The 18,884-nt window shown below is 37.4% G+C and overlaps 1 long non-coding RNA gene across 1 annotated transcript; it reads right to left on the bottom strand.

Annotated features, from left to right (window-relative positions):
• Positions 1-2,260: 2,260 nt before the first annotated feature.
• On the bottom strand, positions 2,261-17,680 carry LOC140617853 (uncharacterized). Its single transcript, XR_012018008.1, has 3 exons — positions 17,372-17,680; positions 14,249-14,320; positions 2,261-3,320 (listed from the first exon to the last, which is right to left on the bottom strand). It is a non-coding gene; the product is annotated as an uncharacterized lncRNA (long non-coding RNA).
• Positions 17,681-18,884: the final 1,204 nt, after the last annotated feature.

Genomic DNA, 18,884 nt, shown 5'->3' with positions numbered 1-18,884 from the left:
AGTTGGTCCTTAAAGACATATTATTATCTCTTAGAAAACCTGAGACTTAGAGTTTCAAAATGGCTTATGACTGTGCAGACTTAAAAAGATCTAATCATTTTATAGTTGCCTCTTGACTCCTTTTCAAAGATCTGTTGGATTTTGCCTTTGTGATTTAAGATCTAAAATTCTTACTTTGGCATATATTTTTTAGCATATTAGCAGTTAATGGGAAAAATTCTTTCTGTTGTTTCTAGCCTTTGTTGCTAAAAGTAATAGCACCTGTTATGCTTCCATGATATCTTTGAATAAAAGCACCACCTATATGGGGACACATGTAGTCTGTGTGTTCATCCCAAAGTTGTATTTTGAGAAATATGTTAAATAGCCACAATTTCAGGGGCCTTAGGAGGTAGGTCTTCTGGTTTTGATGGAATTCACTTTTCTAAGAATTGGCTTCATTATTTGTGTTTCTTTTATATAGCAAAAGTCTTTTAATAGCCCCATTGGGGCTATTAAAGCTACTATCCTACACCAGAAGAGGGAGAAATTAGACGTAATTCATGTTCTATCAATGATAAAACTTTGCCTAAGAGTTTATGTTTCTACTGAAAGTCAAACAGGAGATTTTGAGGAAAGTATTAATTGAGAACTAATTTCTTCCTGAAGTTGATTAGATGATGAATGATGAACCCTGAATTATTGCATCCCAGCATGTGTCATAGGCATGCTTAGTTCTTTGCAGAAACCACAGTGACGTTGCCAATATCGACATTGTATTACACTGTCTTGAAAGAAATATGTTAACAGAACATGGCAGATTCTGGACAGACTGTGATCCTAGCAATCTATCTTTATTTTCTACTTTCCGTGTTTTACCTTCATAAGGGTTTCCTTCTCCATACACCACTCTTGAACATTCCTGCCTTCCATCCTTTGCTGGGATCTCTTGTAAAAATTGGAAGTTTAAAGGTATATCTCTCTGAGAAGTATTTCTATTTCATCAGGGGTCAACATTTTCAGCTAAAGAAAGCCTAGGAATGGAGACTTCAGGATGAGGGTGATCTTGTTTCACAAGGGTCTCATAGACACTTAGTTAATGTGTGGGAGTGGTACTATCTTATTCTGCCTTTTAGAGTATACCAAGTAGATAAGAAATTCAGCTCCTTTTATTTGGAAATTTCTTAGCAAAGCCATTTCCTGTGTGTTGGCCATATTTTCAGGCTGATTTCTCTTGTGCTATCAAAATAGATTTCATAGTTTTAAGCCTCCTATCTGGAAACCATGCCATTTAGAAGAAGGGAGGGGTGTCTCTGTCCTAGAATTCCCTTAGAACATCCTGAAATTCATTCCACTTAAACTGAGTTAGGCCACATGTGAACCTGTCAACTAAGTACCATGACTAGGGAAATGGAAAATTCTGAATGGCTTACATTAGGACAGGCCCTCTACACCTTGCTCTATGTGCAGAATGAACTGACCTGAATCACATGAAACTCCAAAGAAAAGAGAGAGTTAAGGGTTTGGGTAGGCAACTAAGAGGTTCTCACTGTAGTTTACCCCTCTGGTTACCCAACATCTATTTATACCCAACTACATAAAATAAGCTCAACCCATTCCTGCAGGAAGTCAATACAAAATCTATTCCAAAGACTGTATCATACTCTGAATTCAGGATCTCTAATTGACATGTAGTGTTCTATATCAGGCCCATGTACATCTTCTTATGGTTTGGAGACTTATAGTTAATGATGAGACATCCATCCCAATGCAGCTAGTGTAGAGAGCGTAATGTAGGCAGACCATTATAATTATAGGAAAAACTCCCAGAAAAGGAAAGGATGGGAAACAATGAAGTGGTCACTGGTACCTTGCATATATTCTTACCTGCTTTCAGGAATAGTGTGGATTCCTGCTCTGGCATTGGAGTGATTTCCTTGGTCAGCCAATAGGCAGGCTATGATTCTTTCTGAAAAGAGTCTGCTTGTTCCTTGTCCTCCAGACTGTCTAATCCTGTACTCCGGGAGCATCTCTCTTAGCTATTATTATCCCTAACCATATCTCAATTGGACTAAGTGAATTTTGGCAGCTTATTCCTGCTTGCTTCTGGACTAAAAATGCCTCAAGGTAGAAGTGCAGGCAGGCACCAAACTCACAGTGTGAATCTGAAGGAATGATGAAGTTTCTTGAATTGAGTAGGAAGCTTAAATATAAAATTCCAACAGACATGCATGCCCAGGGTAATTTTTCATGGCAGCCCTGGGAAACTAATATAGGTGTCATACTTTTATGTAATACAATAGATAATAGCATTTTATTAATGTGGCATTCTTACTGAACATAACACTTCTCTAACTTTTCTGCAAATTCATTTGAGTCATCAAAATTTATACTTCTAAATTTTAACTTACAGTTGATATCATTGAAAGGAACATTAGTTACTGTGAGCAAATGCAAGATTGCAAATAATTTTTTGATAATTTTTCATTTTGAGAAGGATATTTTGTTGGACCTGTTAAGGGTATTTAATGCTGTGACAATATTGGGATAACTTCTGATAAAGTATTTTGAAGTATGTATTTCTGTGCATCTTTAGCTGATGATTCTTAAAAAAATATTTTTTCTTAGTAGATCTAACTCTTTGTACAAATCAGTTTAACTTCAACTGAAAATATATACAATGGCATTTTAGTGGTTTCTCTGCTATTTCCTGAACTTGAGGCTGTACAAGAAAGCAACTTAGTGATTTGTTTATAATTCAAAATGCCTTTTTATACCTTCTGTTACTGCATCTATGATTTTTTTCTTTTTTAAAAAGTTCTTAGTTTATTAATCCTCTCATGAAAAATCTGCGCAATCACCACAGATAAAGTTACTGCAGAATCTTTACTCCTTCTGTTATCCAATCTCTAGCTCACTTTTTGCCAACACCAACATTGGCTTTTGCAGTCTTCCTTTCTTTTTTCTATTCTTGCATTCCTTTTGCTGTTTTCTTGAGGACTTTTTCTTTTTTCAGGCCATGCCCTGCAAGTCTATGTTTGGGTTCTTTTATTTTTATTTCATAGCCCAAGGAATCATAAATCATGCCAAAGCCAGTTGTTTTGCCACCACCTAAATGGGTTCTGAATCTAACTACAAAGATGACATTTGGTGTGGTCTTGTACATTTTGGCTAATTTTTCCCCAAATTTCTCTCTTGATACTGTTGCCTTTCTGGGGTGAAGAATATCAGTGACCTTTGTTTCCACTGAAGTAGTTGGTTAATTATGAACTTCCTGGTCCAGATAGTTACTGGGTCATTCATGATGGTGGCTGAGCTTCATGTAGCCAGGGAGGGTGCATCTACAATTTTATGAAAAAATTAGAAAATTATATTCCTTGTTAAAAATTTGTCTGAAGCTTCATGTGTGAAAATAGTGTTCTTTTCATTAAATGTGGCAATCTTTACATTTAATTTCTATTTCTAAGGCTGTGAATATTTATTTTTTAATGTTATAAGTAATTTTCAAAATTAGCTGTATCTATTGAAGATACAACTCCCTGATGTACTTTATTGTGTAATGTCTGTGTGTACTTTTTGTAATTGTTTATTGACAAAATTTATTGCCAGATGACTGGTTATTCTATCCCTCAGGCTGGAGAGGCGGTTATTTACACCAGTACCTCAGGGTTGGGCTCAAAGGGTAAACCATGACATGAGCTGGCTTCCCACTAAGGGTCCCAGTGCTGTTCCACATTAGAGTGCCTCATCTCTTTCTACTTATGACCTCTGCCACCACTGCTTCTGCTGCTGTCACCAACAATTTGGGCCCAGGTTTCAGCCCAGCTGCCCCCTGCCAGCTCTCAGGATCACAGACTGTCCTAGACATGTGTATATGTATACCAGCAGGCCAGGCCAATAGCACAGCACACTATGGCTCCTGTCCCCAGGGGCTTGGTCCTGTGTGTGTATGCACAGCTGCCTGGCCTGTTTCCTCTTTCCACATGCACACTCCATTGTCTTATCAGATTTCACTGACAAAACACAGGTTCAGAGACAAAGATGGATTTCACGATGGTGATGACAGAGCATTAAACCAAGTGCAAGGCCCTTCTGCATGTGGGACCCTAGGTGACTGCACATGTCATGTCCACAAAGGTGGCTCTGAGGGAAGCCTCAGTGATACTCCCCTTGCCATCCCATATCTCTTGAGGTTAGCCATCACTGCATTACACATGCATTTGAATTGGCTGATTTTAGTCTGTGCTTTAAACAGCACAGTTCAGGTTCATTGGCTTTAGCCTGAGGGAATAATCTAATACAGTGTTGCCTTGATTCTATGACTGAGACCAAGGAGATTTTGAAATCTCTTCTTGAGATTCAAAAGTCTCCTTATATAGCTGCCTTTCTAACTTGGAATGTAAAGTTTAAATTGTTTAGGAAGTGCCAATGAATGTGCATAAATAACACCCTAAATTTCTAATCATCCAGTCTTTAAAAATACAAACCGTTTTCAACTTTCCAGTTATACCTTATGGATCAGGTCCTGCCATGATCTATGTCATCTCTTGATGACATTTTTGCCCTTTATTTTCTGCATGTATATATCTTGTGTTTAGGCATCAGGAAGTCATATCTTATTTGAGTATCTGGGTATATTGACAGGCTCATAAAAATGGTTGAAGTTGTTAGGTTCAGAGATTCAGATCTATATGTTTATCTGTAAACTTATTCAAATCTATCTAATACTATTTAGCCTAATTTTGGAAGAGATAGGAAACAATAATGAGGACAGCTTGTTGAGTTTTTTTTTAACATAACAGTTTTTTTAGTGATAAAAGAATATAAGGGTATGCAATCTTTTTATTTATCTTTCAAACTCTATTTTTGTTAAGATTTTATTTTTAGATAATCTCTATACTTATGGTGGGGCTTGAACTCACAACCCTGAGATCAAGAGTCTCAAGCTCCACTGACTGAGCCAGCCAGGTGCACCTATCTTTCAAACTCATAACATTACATACTGTAGTGCAGTATTAACATGTCCTAGTTATAAAATATGTATCATCTAAAATCTGTATTATAACTGGAGGGCTAAATATCAACTAGTTAACAAATTGCCCAGATGTTCTCATATGCCTTTATTTGATTGTCTAATTATACCTTTTGTAGGATTTGAGATGATTCTATATAAAAATACTTGGTAAGCTTGACTTTCTGCCAAACCCAAGAGATTCAAACTTACTTGAGAAATAAAAGCAACTTTTATTTATTAAGTGTCTGAGATTAAGGCAGAACTCCCTGCTTAAATCATAGCTTTGGGATGGGAATATAAATAGAAGTATAATTCATGTGTGGGCCCATCGTTTCTCCCCATTCTGGACATTAGCCGAACTTCAGTTTAGTGTTATCAGAAATAGAGAGCACACTATCATTAAAAATGAACTTAAACAGGGCTTATGTTGGGTTAAGATTTTATTATCCTTTTTTTTAAAAAAGATTTTATTTATTTATTCATGAAAGACACACAGAGAGAAAAAGATACAGGCAGAGGGAGAAGCAGGCTCCCTGACAGGAGCCCAATGTGGGACTCCATCCCTGAGCCAAAGGCAGATGCTCAATCTCTGAGCCACCCAGGCATCCCAGATTTTATTATCCCTTTAAAAACTTCTGATTTAGTTGCTATTATTGGTGAGCATTTGGGAAAATGGAGTTAACTTTTTTGAGGTAAGAAAGGAGACAATCTGTTATGTTGAAAACTCTGATGGGGAAGATCCACTTTTGTGTTGGATTGGTACTTCTGTGCTTGTTATTGAAATGATTGATTTGGACAAAAAAAAAGGTAACTACTTATTTCTGTGCATTTCTCACATGGCTCAAAATTTAAAATTATTTCCTTTTATACACTGCTTTTACGTTAAAAAATGATTGGACATCTCTCTATGGGTCTTTGAAACCGAACAAGGCATTGAGGCACTAGCCTTTCATCTTTGGGGACTTTGGTTTAAACCTGGCTGAGTCTAAGTGTAAACAAGTTTGATCTTGTCACCTGCATCTCTCCAAGCTCTTAGGGTGAGCAATAATTATAACAAACTGAAACCATTCCAAAATATTTTAGCATTTTGTTCTACTACATGAAGAACAGTAACAAAATACTCATTGTGCAACTAGGAAAGATTAGTATTATTATTGAATATCATTATATTGTAGCCTTAACCAGAAGAAAAATAAGAACTACTGGACCTTCTGTCACAAGATATTCTAGAAAATGGAATCAGAATTCCATTTTCTAAAATGGAATCAGAGTGTTAAGTAGGATGCTCTTCACAGCACTGTGAAGGAGAGACCAGTGTCTGGTGATTTTGGGGGGCTGCTTTCTACTCCTCCTTGACAGAGCAATTCCCCTTTCCCTGAAGCCATCAACTGACAAGAAGTCTTCTATCACTTACCAAATTCCACTCTAGTAAGCTGCCAACCTTCATTCCCCTAAAGTTCCATGTTGAAGATACCAGGTTAAATTTGAATCCAGCCTTAAAACATTAACATTTTAAGATTCATAGTTTTAAACTGGAGAACGAGGCCTGCGAGTGGGAAGTTTTGGTAGACAGAAGGAGTATAGTTTCATGATCCTCAGGGGAGCCTTTGAATCTCCCTGAATTCATACTGGAACTCAGTATTTGAGGTGGGCCAAAGAAGGAATGAGGATAGCAAGGTGGTATTTTCACCAACTCAACTCATTCTCCTGTCTTTCTCCTCAAAGGACACAGAGCATCCCGTGTGGCCTGGAGCAGCTCTGTTGCTTCTTAGCAGTGGAAACTTGGAAAGTGATTGCTGTCTCTATCTTGGGTTCAGGTCTCTGTACACCCATGGAGTGTCCTTGACCTATTCCTAAGAAGCCCTCAGTGTTGCCTTGACACTTAGGGTGGTCCAATTTGCTGTGCATCCCGTTTCCTCCATGCAACTATGGCAACTCTCCTTCTGGGTCTCCACAGCCAATATATATCTAGCTTCTTGGGGAAATTTCAGCTTCTGCCTAGGGCCCCCACTTGCTCCCCATGAGTCAGGTGCGAACTTTTACCTGTGAGTATTGAAAAGCCTGCCGGTACTTTCAGTGCCAGAACATATTGGTGGTTTACAAAACTTGAAACCTAAAATGTATTCATGGTTTCAATTTTATCCCTCCACCTTGTAACTGGAAGAGAGAATAACTCATATATGATTAAAAATGCTCCAATTTTAATGCTGGAGGTCTCTTAAAATCCCCTGATTCTGGTCCTATTTGATTTTCTCAAGAAGCTCATTTCATCACTGCCACTTGGTCTCCATATGCATCTATATGTGTTGATATTAGATGAGAGATAATGAAGTGAGGTCAGATGCCTCCCAGGGGAGGCTGCCTAGGCCTCTGAATGACCTCATATCCTATCTATTCAGAGAACATCAGGCTTCAAGACACTGATTCTTCATTACTAAAAACTCATGAAGCTAAGAGTGATAATTTATTTATCCATGGTGAGAAATGGAGCTGTCACATGGACCAGGACAGTGGAGATTTACAACCAGCTCATTTTTCCTCTATCATCAAGCTATGAGGTTCCTGCCCTTCTTAATTTCCTACAGGAAATCACTGCAATAACCAGAAATGCTCATGTTCATAGGGTCAGTTTCCTCTCTTTCTCTGTAACTGACTGACTTGGAAATTGTCTGGGGAATAGGTCATCAGAACAAGGGGGACTAGAAGAACAAATGATTGGTAGCAGTGGTCCAAGGTGGTCTGATGCCTCCAGTATATAACACAACTAGCTTTGCCAATAGTACCAGATATAACTAAGTCTGTTGACTTCATGTTGCGTCCATTTCTGCCCCAGGAGTAACTTGACCATTGGGGTTAGAAACATACCAAACTCCATTGGCTAAGCCTTCTCTCTTGGACTGTGCTTTGACACAGCTGGGTGCTGTCAATAAACTTTCCAGTTTCATTAGTCCCTACTTCGATGGATACATTCATTCACTTTTTGAATGTGTTAATGTGTCCACCTGGTTATAGTCAAACCTATTGGCCAGAAAGCCAATCATGTAACTTGATATATCTATGAATTATCTCATAGTATGCAGTTCTTATATTTATCTCCAAAGAAGACCAGTTATTTCTAAGTTCTTGGAGACAACTTACATTAGCCTCTATGCATTAGCAGAAAACACATGGAAGCAAAAATAAAGCAGGTTTAAAAAAATTATTTATTTATTTTGAGAGAGCATGTGCAGGGGGAAAGGATAGAGGGAGAGGGAGAGAGCCCAATGTGGAGCTTGATCTCATGACCCAGAGACCAGGACCTGAGCTGAAACCAGGAGTCAGATGCTCAACTGACTGAGCCGCCCAAGTACCCCATTAGGCAGATTTTTAATCATCAATAAACATTTCTTAGTTACCTATCAAGTTTGATGCAGATGCAGTATATAAGACATGATTTCACCATAATTATTTTATCCAAGTACTTTTAGCTTTTACTTTTCTGAAAAAAAAAAAAACCCTTATAATTATTCTTTTTAAGAATTAAACTAGAATATTTCCTAGTGGGTTTCCCAAGTTTGGATTTCCTGGTCACCAGAAGATGTGCTTTCAAGGATCATCTTAAATAGAAAAGTGAATTTAAAATCTAAAACATTTTGCTCAAATGGCTTTGCAAAGTCATTTGAATGAAGCTATTTATGAGCCATTTACTTGTGCACCATCTATTAAATTTATGATGGTCAATTATTATTATGAAAAAAAGTCAAAATATTCTTCTGGATATATTTTTATGGCATTTTAATTTTGCTCTTTCAGTAGCTAGCCAAATTGTACTTATCAGAGAATGATCAAAGGGCATTTGAGATCAGATTTTGGTTTTCATATTCTATTGAATATAAAATTGCTGGCTTGGTTTTTAAAATCCTTTAAATATCCTGGAAGTACGCATAATGTGTTACTATATGAAAAAAGCAGCTTTTAAAACAGTATGTGACAATGTGGCTCCAATTTTATAATAGATTCATGTATGTAAATATATCTTGTTGAGAAAATTAAAAAATGAATCAGTAATTTATTTTCAGGGTAAGGGAAATATGAGTGAATATTTTAGTTTCACCACCCCTCCCAAATTTTGTGTTTAAAAATTTATTTAAAAATATAACTAGAATGTTCTGTTTACTCTAGGAAGGAAATAAATTAAAAAGCACTCTAGGATATTTGTTCTTTATTCTAAAATAGCCATGTATTTAGCAATTATCTCACCATAAAGCTGGTCTCATTTTTTTTTCTAATTAATTTTGGCACTTTCTTTTTTCCACTGGCTTCTCCTCTTTGTGACTAATTTAAAACTATTAATTTAAAAGCTACTTCTCTAATCTTGAGCTAGTCACCAAGATATTTGATTTTTTTCTAGTGCAGAAAAGAAAGACATTTCTGTATCTCCTCCCATTTCACTTATCCAGTGACATCACTGATTAAAATCTCTATTCTTTGAAGGGAAAATTTTGAGCTACTACTAACTAGAATATTCATCTGCTGGAGAGATTGTTAAGGGGCCAATCTCCCTTCTAGATGATAGCTAGCTTGCTAGATAAAGTTGTCATTACATTTAACTTGGTCTTTAATTATAAGCAGATGGATGAATTATTTTAATCACTGCTCTATTTCTTAACAGTAGTTCATACATTGACACAAAGTGAAGAACATCAAACAAAAATTAAATGCTAGGGCAGGAAAGCAGCCAGCCTTCAAGGGAAGTGATTGATCACAACTTGTCATCTTTAAAGGCCAGAAGAATGCAAAATAAACACTTGGGATTAGTGTACTAAATATGGTTCATCAGTCTTCAGCCCTGCTCTCTGATAATTTATCTATCTCATTTATTCTAATGCTTTATCATGTAACTATCCAGCTCTGTAATTAGCTGTTCAGGTATTCCCTTTTTCTTCCTGCCTTTGAAATTGTGTGTGGTGAGATTCTGCAAGGAGAGGATATTATTACCATCCCATACAAAAGAAGCAACTCTTAAAATGATTCTGTTTTATAGCTTACATGCTAGAATTCTTGCTAAAACTCAGAGGGTGTGTTAGATTTGCTTTAAAGAGAAGGTCTTAGCAAATTTACTATGTTCTTTTAAATAAAGAGTTTGCTTTGGCTGTAGGTAAACGGTTTGATTTTATAGGAGAAGTCTGGATTTAGATTCACTAAACCCAAAATGCTGGTTTGATTTTTTTAAAAATAAAAAATACCAAAGTTAACTTCTGAATTAAAGTCATTAAGTGCTAGCATTTTACTGATTTGTTTCTGAGTAAAGAGTTTGTTGCTCCGTGACTCAAAAGAACATCATTAATAATCCATATTTTCTCTTATAGTGATGAATATACTGAGATTATATAGTAAATTATGTTTGGGATTTATACTTGGTCATAAATTTTCCTGTATGACAGAAGCATTCCCACAGATCTATTACAGGATGTAGATTTATTACTTTATTCATTAGTCTCAGAATATTAACAATGGTGAATCATTTTGATTATTTATTATTAAGCATTGAAAACCTAAAACAATATGCACAGTCCAAATTGAGGCACTATTTTCACCTTAACATTGTGAATATGAGATGGCTTCTGGTACTTTGAGTTTGGACAAAATGTCAAAATATTGAGTTATCATATGCTTCTTTACAAACCCAAAAGTGTGTGATTTTCTTTTTTTAACTTCACTTTAAACTACACGTGGTTCATTCATTTTTAGGTTATCTAAGGAAAAGCTTTCATCCTATTTGACTTCCTGTTGTAATGTCTCTAGGCTACTTCCCTTTATAGGGTGTTAGAGAGTTCCTGTGGGCTCAAACCCTCCTTGGAATTAACCAAAGACCAATATCATTTGGAATTTCCAGTGGCAGATCCATGTTCCAAAGTTGGAAATGATTTTTGTTTTAAATGTTCTCTGAGGAACGCCTGGGTGGCTCAGCAGTTGAGCATCTGCTTTCGGCTCAGGACATGATCCTGGAGTCCTGGGGATCCAGCCCCACATCCGGCTCCTCTCGGGGAGCCTGCTTCTCCCTCTGCCTATGTCTCTGCCTCTCTCTGTGTCTCTCATGAGTAAATAAATAAAATCTTTAAAAAAAGTTCTCTGATGTGTTAGTTTATTGGCCAGCATGATATACAGCTGTGTTAAAAGAACTGACTTTAACATTTTAGGGGCATATAGATCTTTTACTATATGGACTAGAAACTCACTTTTTATTGTCATGTCCTGCTTTGTGGAATCATTATTGTCTTCCACTTTTCCTGCTTCTAGATCTTCTATTAGCTTCCAGGAGACCACACAATTTACTGATTTTGAATATGGGCTTTAAAATTACAATTGTTTCTGGTTCCTCAGAGCTATGTAATCTTGGCATCTTGGGCATCTTCTCTATAAATAGGCCTGTTATGGGAACTCAATGAGATTGTATCTGCAATATGCTCAGCATAGTGCCTGATGTGTGTAACTGTACAATATTATTAGCCATTATATATTAAAAATAATCAGTTGATTTACTACCATCCCAGGGTGATATTGGGCTATGTTGTTCAGAAGTTCCTTGGGATTTTTTTGCATTATATATTGCCTCTTAAAATTCTCATTCTTTCTAAAAGTATCTTTCCAAAGTGCTCAATCAGAGACAGGTGGTGAAAGAAGAAAGGGGTAGGCAATGGTGTTTTTAAGCAGAGTAATCCTGCCATGCCCCCAAGAAACTTCCAGTCTCTGATTAGGGAATGCACTTGGGAGGGAAGTTTCTCTCCTGCAGGGTTTGGGGTTGTCCTAATGAAAAAGGGGCAGAGTTCTCTCTTTATAGAGACACGAGGATGGAAAATTAGTCTCATCAAACTTACTATTTGATGATTATCGACCCTGTGTCCTCTCTGGGTTTCTCATAAATACCATTAAAACTATGACCAATCAAGCTAAGGACTGCAGGGTAGTGTTTTTTTTTTTTTTTTTTTTTTTTTTTTTTTTTTTTTTTGTCTTTGTTAGAACTTTCCCTTATCCTGCTTGGGTGGAGGAGGGGATGTTTATTCCAGACTATGACAGTCTTTTTGTTTTAGGTCATATACCACTCACCCAACCCCTCCTTGGACTTCAGTGCTAATCATGCAACCATGTGCCACTATATGTTACAAGTTATCCTAGTTGTCCTCTCATTTGCTCCCCTGAGTGAGATCAAACATGGATTTGAACCTCAGCTGTACTTATTACCTTAGACAAATCACTTAACTTCTCAAAGCTTCTGTTTTTTAATCTATAAAATGGTAGTAAGAATGGTTTTACTTCTCCGGGTTGTCATGAAGATTAAACGACATGTATGGTTGTGTAATAAAAGCTGATATTTTCACAAATGAATCACACATATGTAGAAAACACTCTTCAACATGGATTTTTCTATTTCAACTATTCTCTATTCATTTCACCAATCAATTCAAGTTTTCAGTTTTTTCTACTTCTTCTAACTCCTGTATTTCCTTGCAAATATAGGTTCCAAATAACTTAGTAGATTCCACTGTTGCCTGGAATATTCAGCTTAATTCCCTAGAAACTTAAGCAGTGCCAAAAGCCAGCTGAATGTATTTTTTTCAAATATGTGACTACAGGAACAACAATTTTGCATCTCACATTAGGCCAAGAAAAGGAAGGAAGGGAGAGAGAGGAGAGAAAGAAAGAAGGGAAAGAAAAGAAAGAGAAAGAGAGGAAAAAGAAAGAAGAGAAAGAAAGGAAAGAAAGAAAGAAAACCACCATTCATGCTTCAGAAGGTAATGAAAGAGGAGCATGGTGACACGAAGGTGACCATGGTGGCCCATGTATTTTGATGATGCCAGAACTGACAAGCCAACTGGACAAGAGAGACACTCATAGGCTACCTGCCACCCCGAATGTTTTGTTTCTGTCTCCTTGGAGGGGAAACTCAGAGGAAGCCTTTAGTAGTCTGGTGCCTAGACTCAAACTCATCCTTGTCATGTTGGTGCCACATCGCAGCACTGTCCATGCTTGATTTTCCTTCCCTCCTTCCCCACTTCATCCTAAAAATGTAATTATTTTCACTGAATTGATTCCCTCTTGCTGCCCCCGCCCACCGTTACATATACCTTGATGACTCAATCAGTTGATAGCTGTAGATACAAATCAAACTTGCTACCCAATTGAAAACTTTCCAGGGACATATCAGCAATGATGATTTGATAGAAATATGCCATATAGTATTGTCATAAGGGTAATTTTTTTTTTTTTCACAGAGAAGTTTGGTTTCTCCTCCCCTGGATAACTTTATTTTTCACCTGAGATATCTGTTATTATGAAAGATGGGCCTGTTAATCTTTATTAATTGCTTACCATTCAGCAAGTAATTTTATTGAGCATCTATGGAGTTCTGGGTTGAAACTATCATCAGACTTGGAATTAGGATAGATAAGGTAAAATCTGTGGCCACGGAGCTTACAAGAGGTAGACTACTAAACAGACTGGTTTAATATTGTCTGCTGGGAAAGCTATATAAATCTTTGCATAAGGACTATGGAGCTACACGGAGCAGGAGTGACAGACCTGCTTCTGAAAGGGGCTGATTCACATGCCAGGTTTTGAAGAGTTTGTGTGGTTATTACTTATTCCTCTTTCCACTGCTCCCGGATCCATTCTGCACTCTTTTTTGCCTAGGAAGCTGATCCCTGCCATGGTGGATACTTTATATATCAACCAGATTCCCATTTCAGGAGTGAAAGGCTTATTCCGTCAGCTGCTGGAAGACAAACCTCAGGTGTTAGCCCTCTTCAGGTATTACATCTCCTGAAGAAAACTGCCTCCCACACATCACGCCTCCTTCTAGGAGTAGCCTGTGTCCAATCACTGATCATTACCAGGGTGTAAAGACAGCCTGCCCACCCCCCAACTTGAGAGAGCTTGAATGATCATATCAGCACTAGATCCTCTCTGGTGAACCTAATCTATGATACTGTGGACTGCTGTGCCCAGGCTTCTGAGATGGCAAGATTCTTGATGTTTCAATTGGTGGTATACGATTAGCAGTGGGAGGATAGAGGGAAGTATTTACTCCATGTATACTCTCTGCTTCCATGCTGTTCTCTGTCAGTAGCTGGTCCCTCTAGGACTATAGCTCTTGCCCAGGCAGGCCATTTTCCCTGACAGTTGCTCTCATTATTCCCTTCCTTTCCTCCTTCAGGCCTAAAATGGTAATCTCTATTAATCTCCAGAGGCTTCAATATCTCCAGTTGGTTTCCTTACCACAATCAGATCCTTTAGTTCAGCCTTCAGTTGAAGCAGTGCTATGCTGGTAAATGCTTAACAACTGGGTCTCTGGAAAAATAAAAATAAAAAAAACTTAGAGCATTTTCTGACTTCTGTAGAGTCTATATGTCCATCATGGCTCAACTGTTGGATATAGAACCGGAGAAAGATGCTAGCTAAATTGTCTACCATACTGGTACAGTAGATGTAAATATTTTTAAGATTGTACATAATAGTAAAATGTAATAAAATAATGCATTTGAAATATTTACTGCATTTAATGCAAAAGGATGCATTTTGAATATTTACTGCCTTTATTTTAATATAATTTAAGAAATTGTAAGTTCATTTAATTTTTAATAATGACTGTGTTTAACAACTAGCTTGTGAAATTCCTGAGAATTAACAATCAACTCTTGCAAGTCAATATAAGTGGGCTCCAACATACTACTGAGTTGAACTGAGTAAAATTTGGTTTTAAGGTGGGACCTGCCTGATACAGGTAAATAGCAGTTAATTAGGCAAGTTATAGGTGGGGCTGAGAAATGAGTGGTAGGGGGCAAGCGTAGACCTGAGTTCTGTGTTTAGAGAGTGTTGGTATGGCTGGTTGGGGAGAGGAATTGAGTTCAGAGGAAGAGATGGAATCCTATTGGTTGAAAAGTCAAAAGACATTGAGTAGACAGGAGTGAGTTTGCAAATAAGGATTTCTTCTTTTCCTTTTAAAGCAAGTTCTCAAAAAAAAAGTTCTCTTCTAAATTTCTAAATTTTTATATCTATACTTACCTTGAAAATATGGGAAGAATCATCAGTGTTTTGGCAAATCTATTAACAACAGGACCAGACCAAAGAATGCAGAAATGGGGAGATAATTGATTTTGAAAAGTTATTCTTGCCCACATTTTCTGGTAGGGTTGAGATCACATTTTCAACACACTTATATCCTGGGATGTGTTGTCCCTCAGAAGATGTATTAATAGAGCATCTGTAACTGTGTTCCAGATAATGATGAAGAGCCTCTTGAGACTGCATGTTCCAAATCTGACATCAACCATGCCAGTATTCCAACAGAAAACAAAACTTCTATCCCTCTTCTGTAGTGAAAAAGTTCCATGGGTGGTTCTCAATCCATGAAATGTGGGCTACATAATTGAGAAGGAAATTTGGTCTTCCTTACTTGATCAGGGAAGCCATAATTTCAGAACTTGTAGGTGGACAGATTGGTCCTTTCCCTAGACATTCTGGGACCAAGAATTCTGCACTGAGTGAATTCAGCAGGTAACTCATTCTTAGGAACTAACTAGGAAATTTTCAACTAACTAGAAACTAATGGTAAGTGGCTGAGCCCTAATTAATGATGGGTGTGACTTAAGATCACATAAAAACTTTCACAAAAAATAGAGACACTGCTTCTACTGTGCCCTCTGAACAAAAACTGAATATATTTTATTCCCTGGAGTCTATATGATTTTAAAAAGTTCTCTTTGAGTGAGTTAAAACAAAATTCCTTTTGGGTAAGATTTTATCATATTTATCTGGCTCTGGGGTATCTTTTCATTTTTTAAGGCCTCCTTCCCACCTAGAGAAGGAAAGATGGAGTGACAGTAAATGGAATTTCATTTGCTTTTTCTGATACATTGTCTTTTTAATCAGGAACATTTGATTCCATCTTATATTGTGTATGGCACTTGATAGCATGTAGTGTAGGATCTTTTTTTTTTTTTTTACCTTCCTCAATTTCTAATCCAACCCCTTTACTATAAATAGCAGCAACTACTACTATTTGGGTGGAGTTTTACAATTTGTGTAAGTCTTATGTTATTTCAGTTAATTCTCACCATGACCCGGCAAGGTGTTTTTGTTAGTAATCATATTTTATGCCAAGGAACCTGGGTTGGAGAGTTTCAACAAATTGACCAAGGTTAAGCAGGTTGGAAGTGACCTAAGTGAGAATCAACCTTTGTCTGCCTCCCTATCCCTCACATTCCTACTTATATATCCTGCCAGTCACCAGTGGGATTGGCTGACCACATCTGTGGGCCATTTTATTTATTTATTATTTATTATTACTTTTAAATATTTTATTTAAATTCAATTTGCCAACATATAGTGTAACAACCAGTGCTCATCTCATCATGTGCATCTGTGGGCCATTTTAATAAAGAAGAGTCTCTGTATCTTGTCTCTGGCTACATTTTCCTGGTGAGGACATTGGTGTTCTGTGACCAATAAAAGCACTCTAGATGCTGTGAGAAGAGAGACCTCTCTACTCAATGAAATGCCATCTCAGATCCTGTCTTTTTCTAAGTTACAGCAGGGGAAATCAAATTTCTGTGAAAGTGGTTCCACATATCATATTCGGCAACTCTTGTTATTTTTCCCTCTAGCCCCCACCAACAGTTTTATAGGTAAGAGCTCATCTCAGGTTTAACAATAGTTCTGGCACATGTCCCTTTGGATGCTGTGTAGTGACAGGCACTGGGGAGACACTAGGCTCTTCAGAGTACTGAAAGAGAAAAGGTTGAGATGATAAATTTCCCATTGAGAAAAGCTTAGGAAGCAGGAAGTCATAGAACAAAGAGCAAATAGAAGGAAGAAGAGCACTGTCCGTATACCAAGCTAAGTGTTTTATTTAATCATTGTTTAATACTCAAAACTGTTTTATGAAAGAATTGCTATCATTATCTTCAACTTGCAGGCGAGAAAACAAAATGAAGATATTAAAAAACTCACCCAGAACCACCTGTCATAAGCAGCTAGGGAGTGGTAAAGCAGAAATTTGACATAATGTTGTTGTTGTTGTTGTTGTTTTTTATAACAACACTATGCTCTTCTATCTCTTAGATTATAATCCAGTTCTGAATAGTAGTATAGAGAGATACAATCTGAATCCTTAGCATGCTCTCTGGGCCTTTATAATGGACTTATCTCAAGCCTGTCCACAGCCTTTCCATATTTCCCACTTCCTTCCATGCTTTGTTCCAGCCATAGTGGGTGCAGTATAGTTTACAGAATCTTCTGTGATCTGTCTTCCTCTGAACCTGCATCTTGCCAAGTCTCTACTCCATCTTCTTGGATAATCTTGCTCTTGTTCTATGTCTTAGCTGTATACGGGAGACCTACCATATCCTCCCAAGTCTGGGTTGGAAGCTCTGGACTTCTCAGAACATCCATATTACTCCTCAGTGGAGCACACACTGTAATTTTTACTTGCCTCTTTCCTCTACTACAGGATAAACCTCATAAAAGCAAGGACTGTTTCCCTTGTTTGCTGTTGTTTCTGTGACATCATTAGTCAAAACACATTCAGTAGAAGCTTGCTGCAAAGTGAATGAGGATTCATTTGCCTCCTGGCTTTTGTACTGTGATGCTCCTTCTGCCTCACCTTTTTCTCTTTTTCTGGTTGATTCTTATTTTATTTTGTGCCTCTGTTAAAAGCTCCCTCCTTCTGAGGCCCTCTGGATTAGGTGCTCCTCTTAGTTGTTTTATGACATCTTGTTCTTCTCTCAAGTCCTTCAATCATCATCACTATCATCAATGTTTCTCACTAACTCTGGACTGAAAAATCCATGAGGACAGTGTTTCTGTTCTGATTATCACAATGGTCCCATTAATCAATACAGTGCCTAGCACAATGTAAGTACAATTTATGGAATGAATGGATACATTGTTTTGGACACAGTTAACTAAGGGACTGTGATACGAGTAATATTCATCTCACAAATATTAATTGTGCGTCAATATTTTTCCAGATATATGACAGGTGAAGGTACAATAATGAACAAAACACACATGTTCCTTGCTCTCATAGTTCTTCGAACCCAATGGTGGGGATAAGGGGATGGTGGTAGGAGAAAAGAGGTAGCATTGAACCTAATTGCTGAGCAGTCCAGTTGGAATGATAGGAAGTCTTTATAAAGAATTATATAAAGTATCATCCCATAATAAGTAGGTTACTGTTCAAACTATGGAGGTACACACATTTTGTATCTTACAATTTCTGCAGATCTCCTAGTTTTAATGTATCTTTTACAATTGTGGTAAAGTCCTTCGTAAGTAGCAGATAGTTTCCCACTACCTAAACTGAAAAGCTCTTTATGCAGAAGGTTTGTCTTCTGTATCCCTTACTTTCAAAGCATCCTCCTTCTGGCCTGGTTTGGGTATCATATTGCCTGAGTCAGGTGAAGGATGCCATGACCTCATGAAGTTCCTATCTACTCAATGCCTTTCTCTGATTATTTTAATCAGGTGTAAAGTTTGCCCTGTTTGGAGAACTAAGCAGGATGTGATGAGAAAAGCATAAGCAGACTTATTTGATTGAAGTTATCACTAGAAAAGATGGGATTAATGCAGATTTTTATTGTAGGGGAGGCACCAATGTTTGGATAATTAGGATTATGCACAGAGTACTGGTGAGCTTGAAAGAAACAGAAGAAATGCATTCAAGAGGACATGAAAAGTCAACGGAGCATTTTAGATGAATGAAAGGAAGAAAAGTGCTGGGGATGATAAGAGGCAGGGAAGCCTTTGTGTAAAGAGTAAATAGATGACACAGAACAGGAGTTTTAGAAGTATCATAAGGAGAAGCGTGTAGTTGGGGAGAAAGAGTGAAGAGCTTTGGTATGGGAGCTGAACT

This window comes from Canis lupus, chromosome 26 (assembly GCF_048164855.1).
Source record: "Canis lupus baileyi chromosome 26, mCanLup2.hap1, whole genome shotgun sequence".
Lineage (NCBI taxonomy): Eukaryota > Metazoa > Chordata > Mammalia > Carnivora > Canidae > Canis > Canis lupus.
Note: the sequence above shows the minus strand (reverse complement) of the source record. Positions and strands in the feature narration are given on the sequence as shown.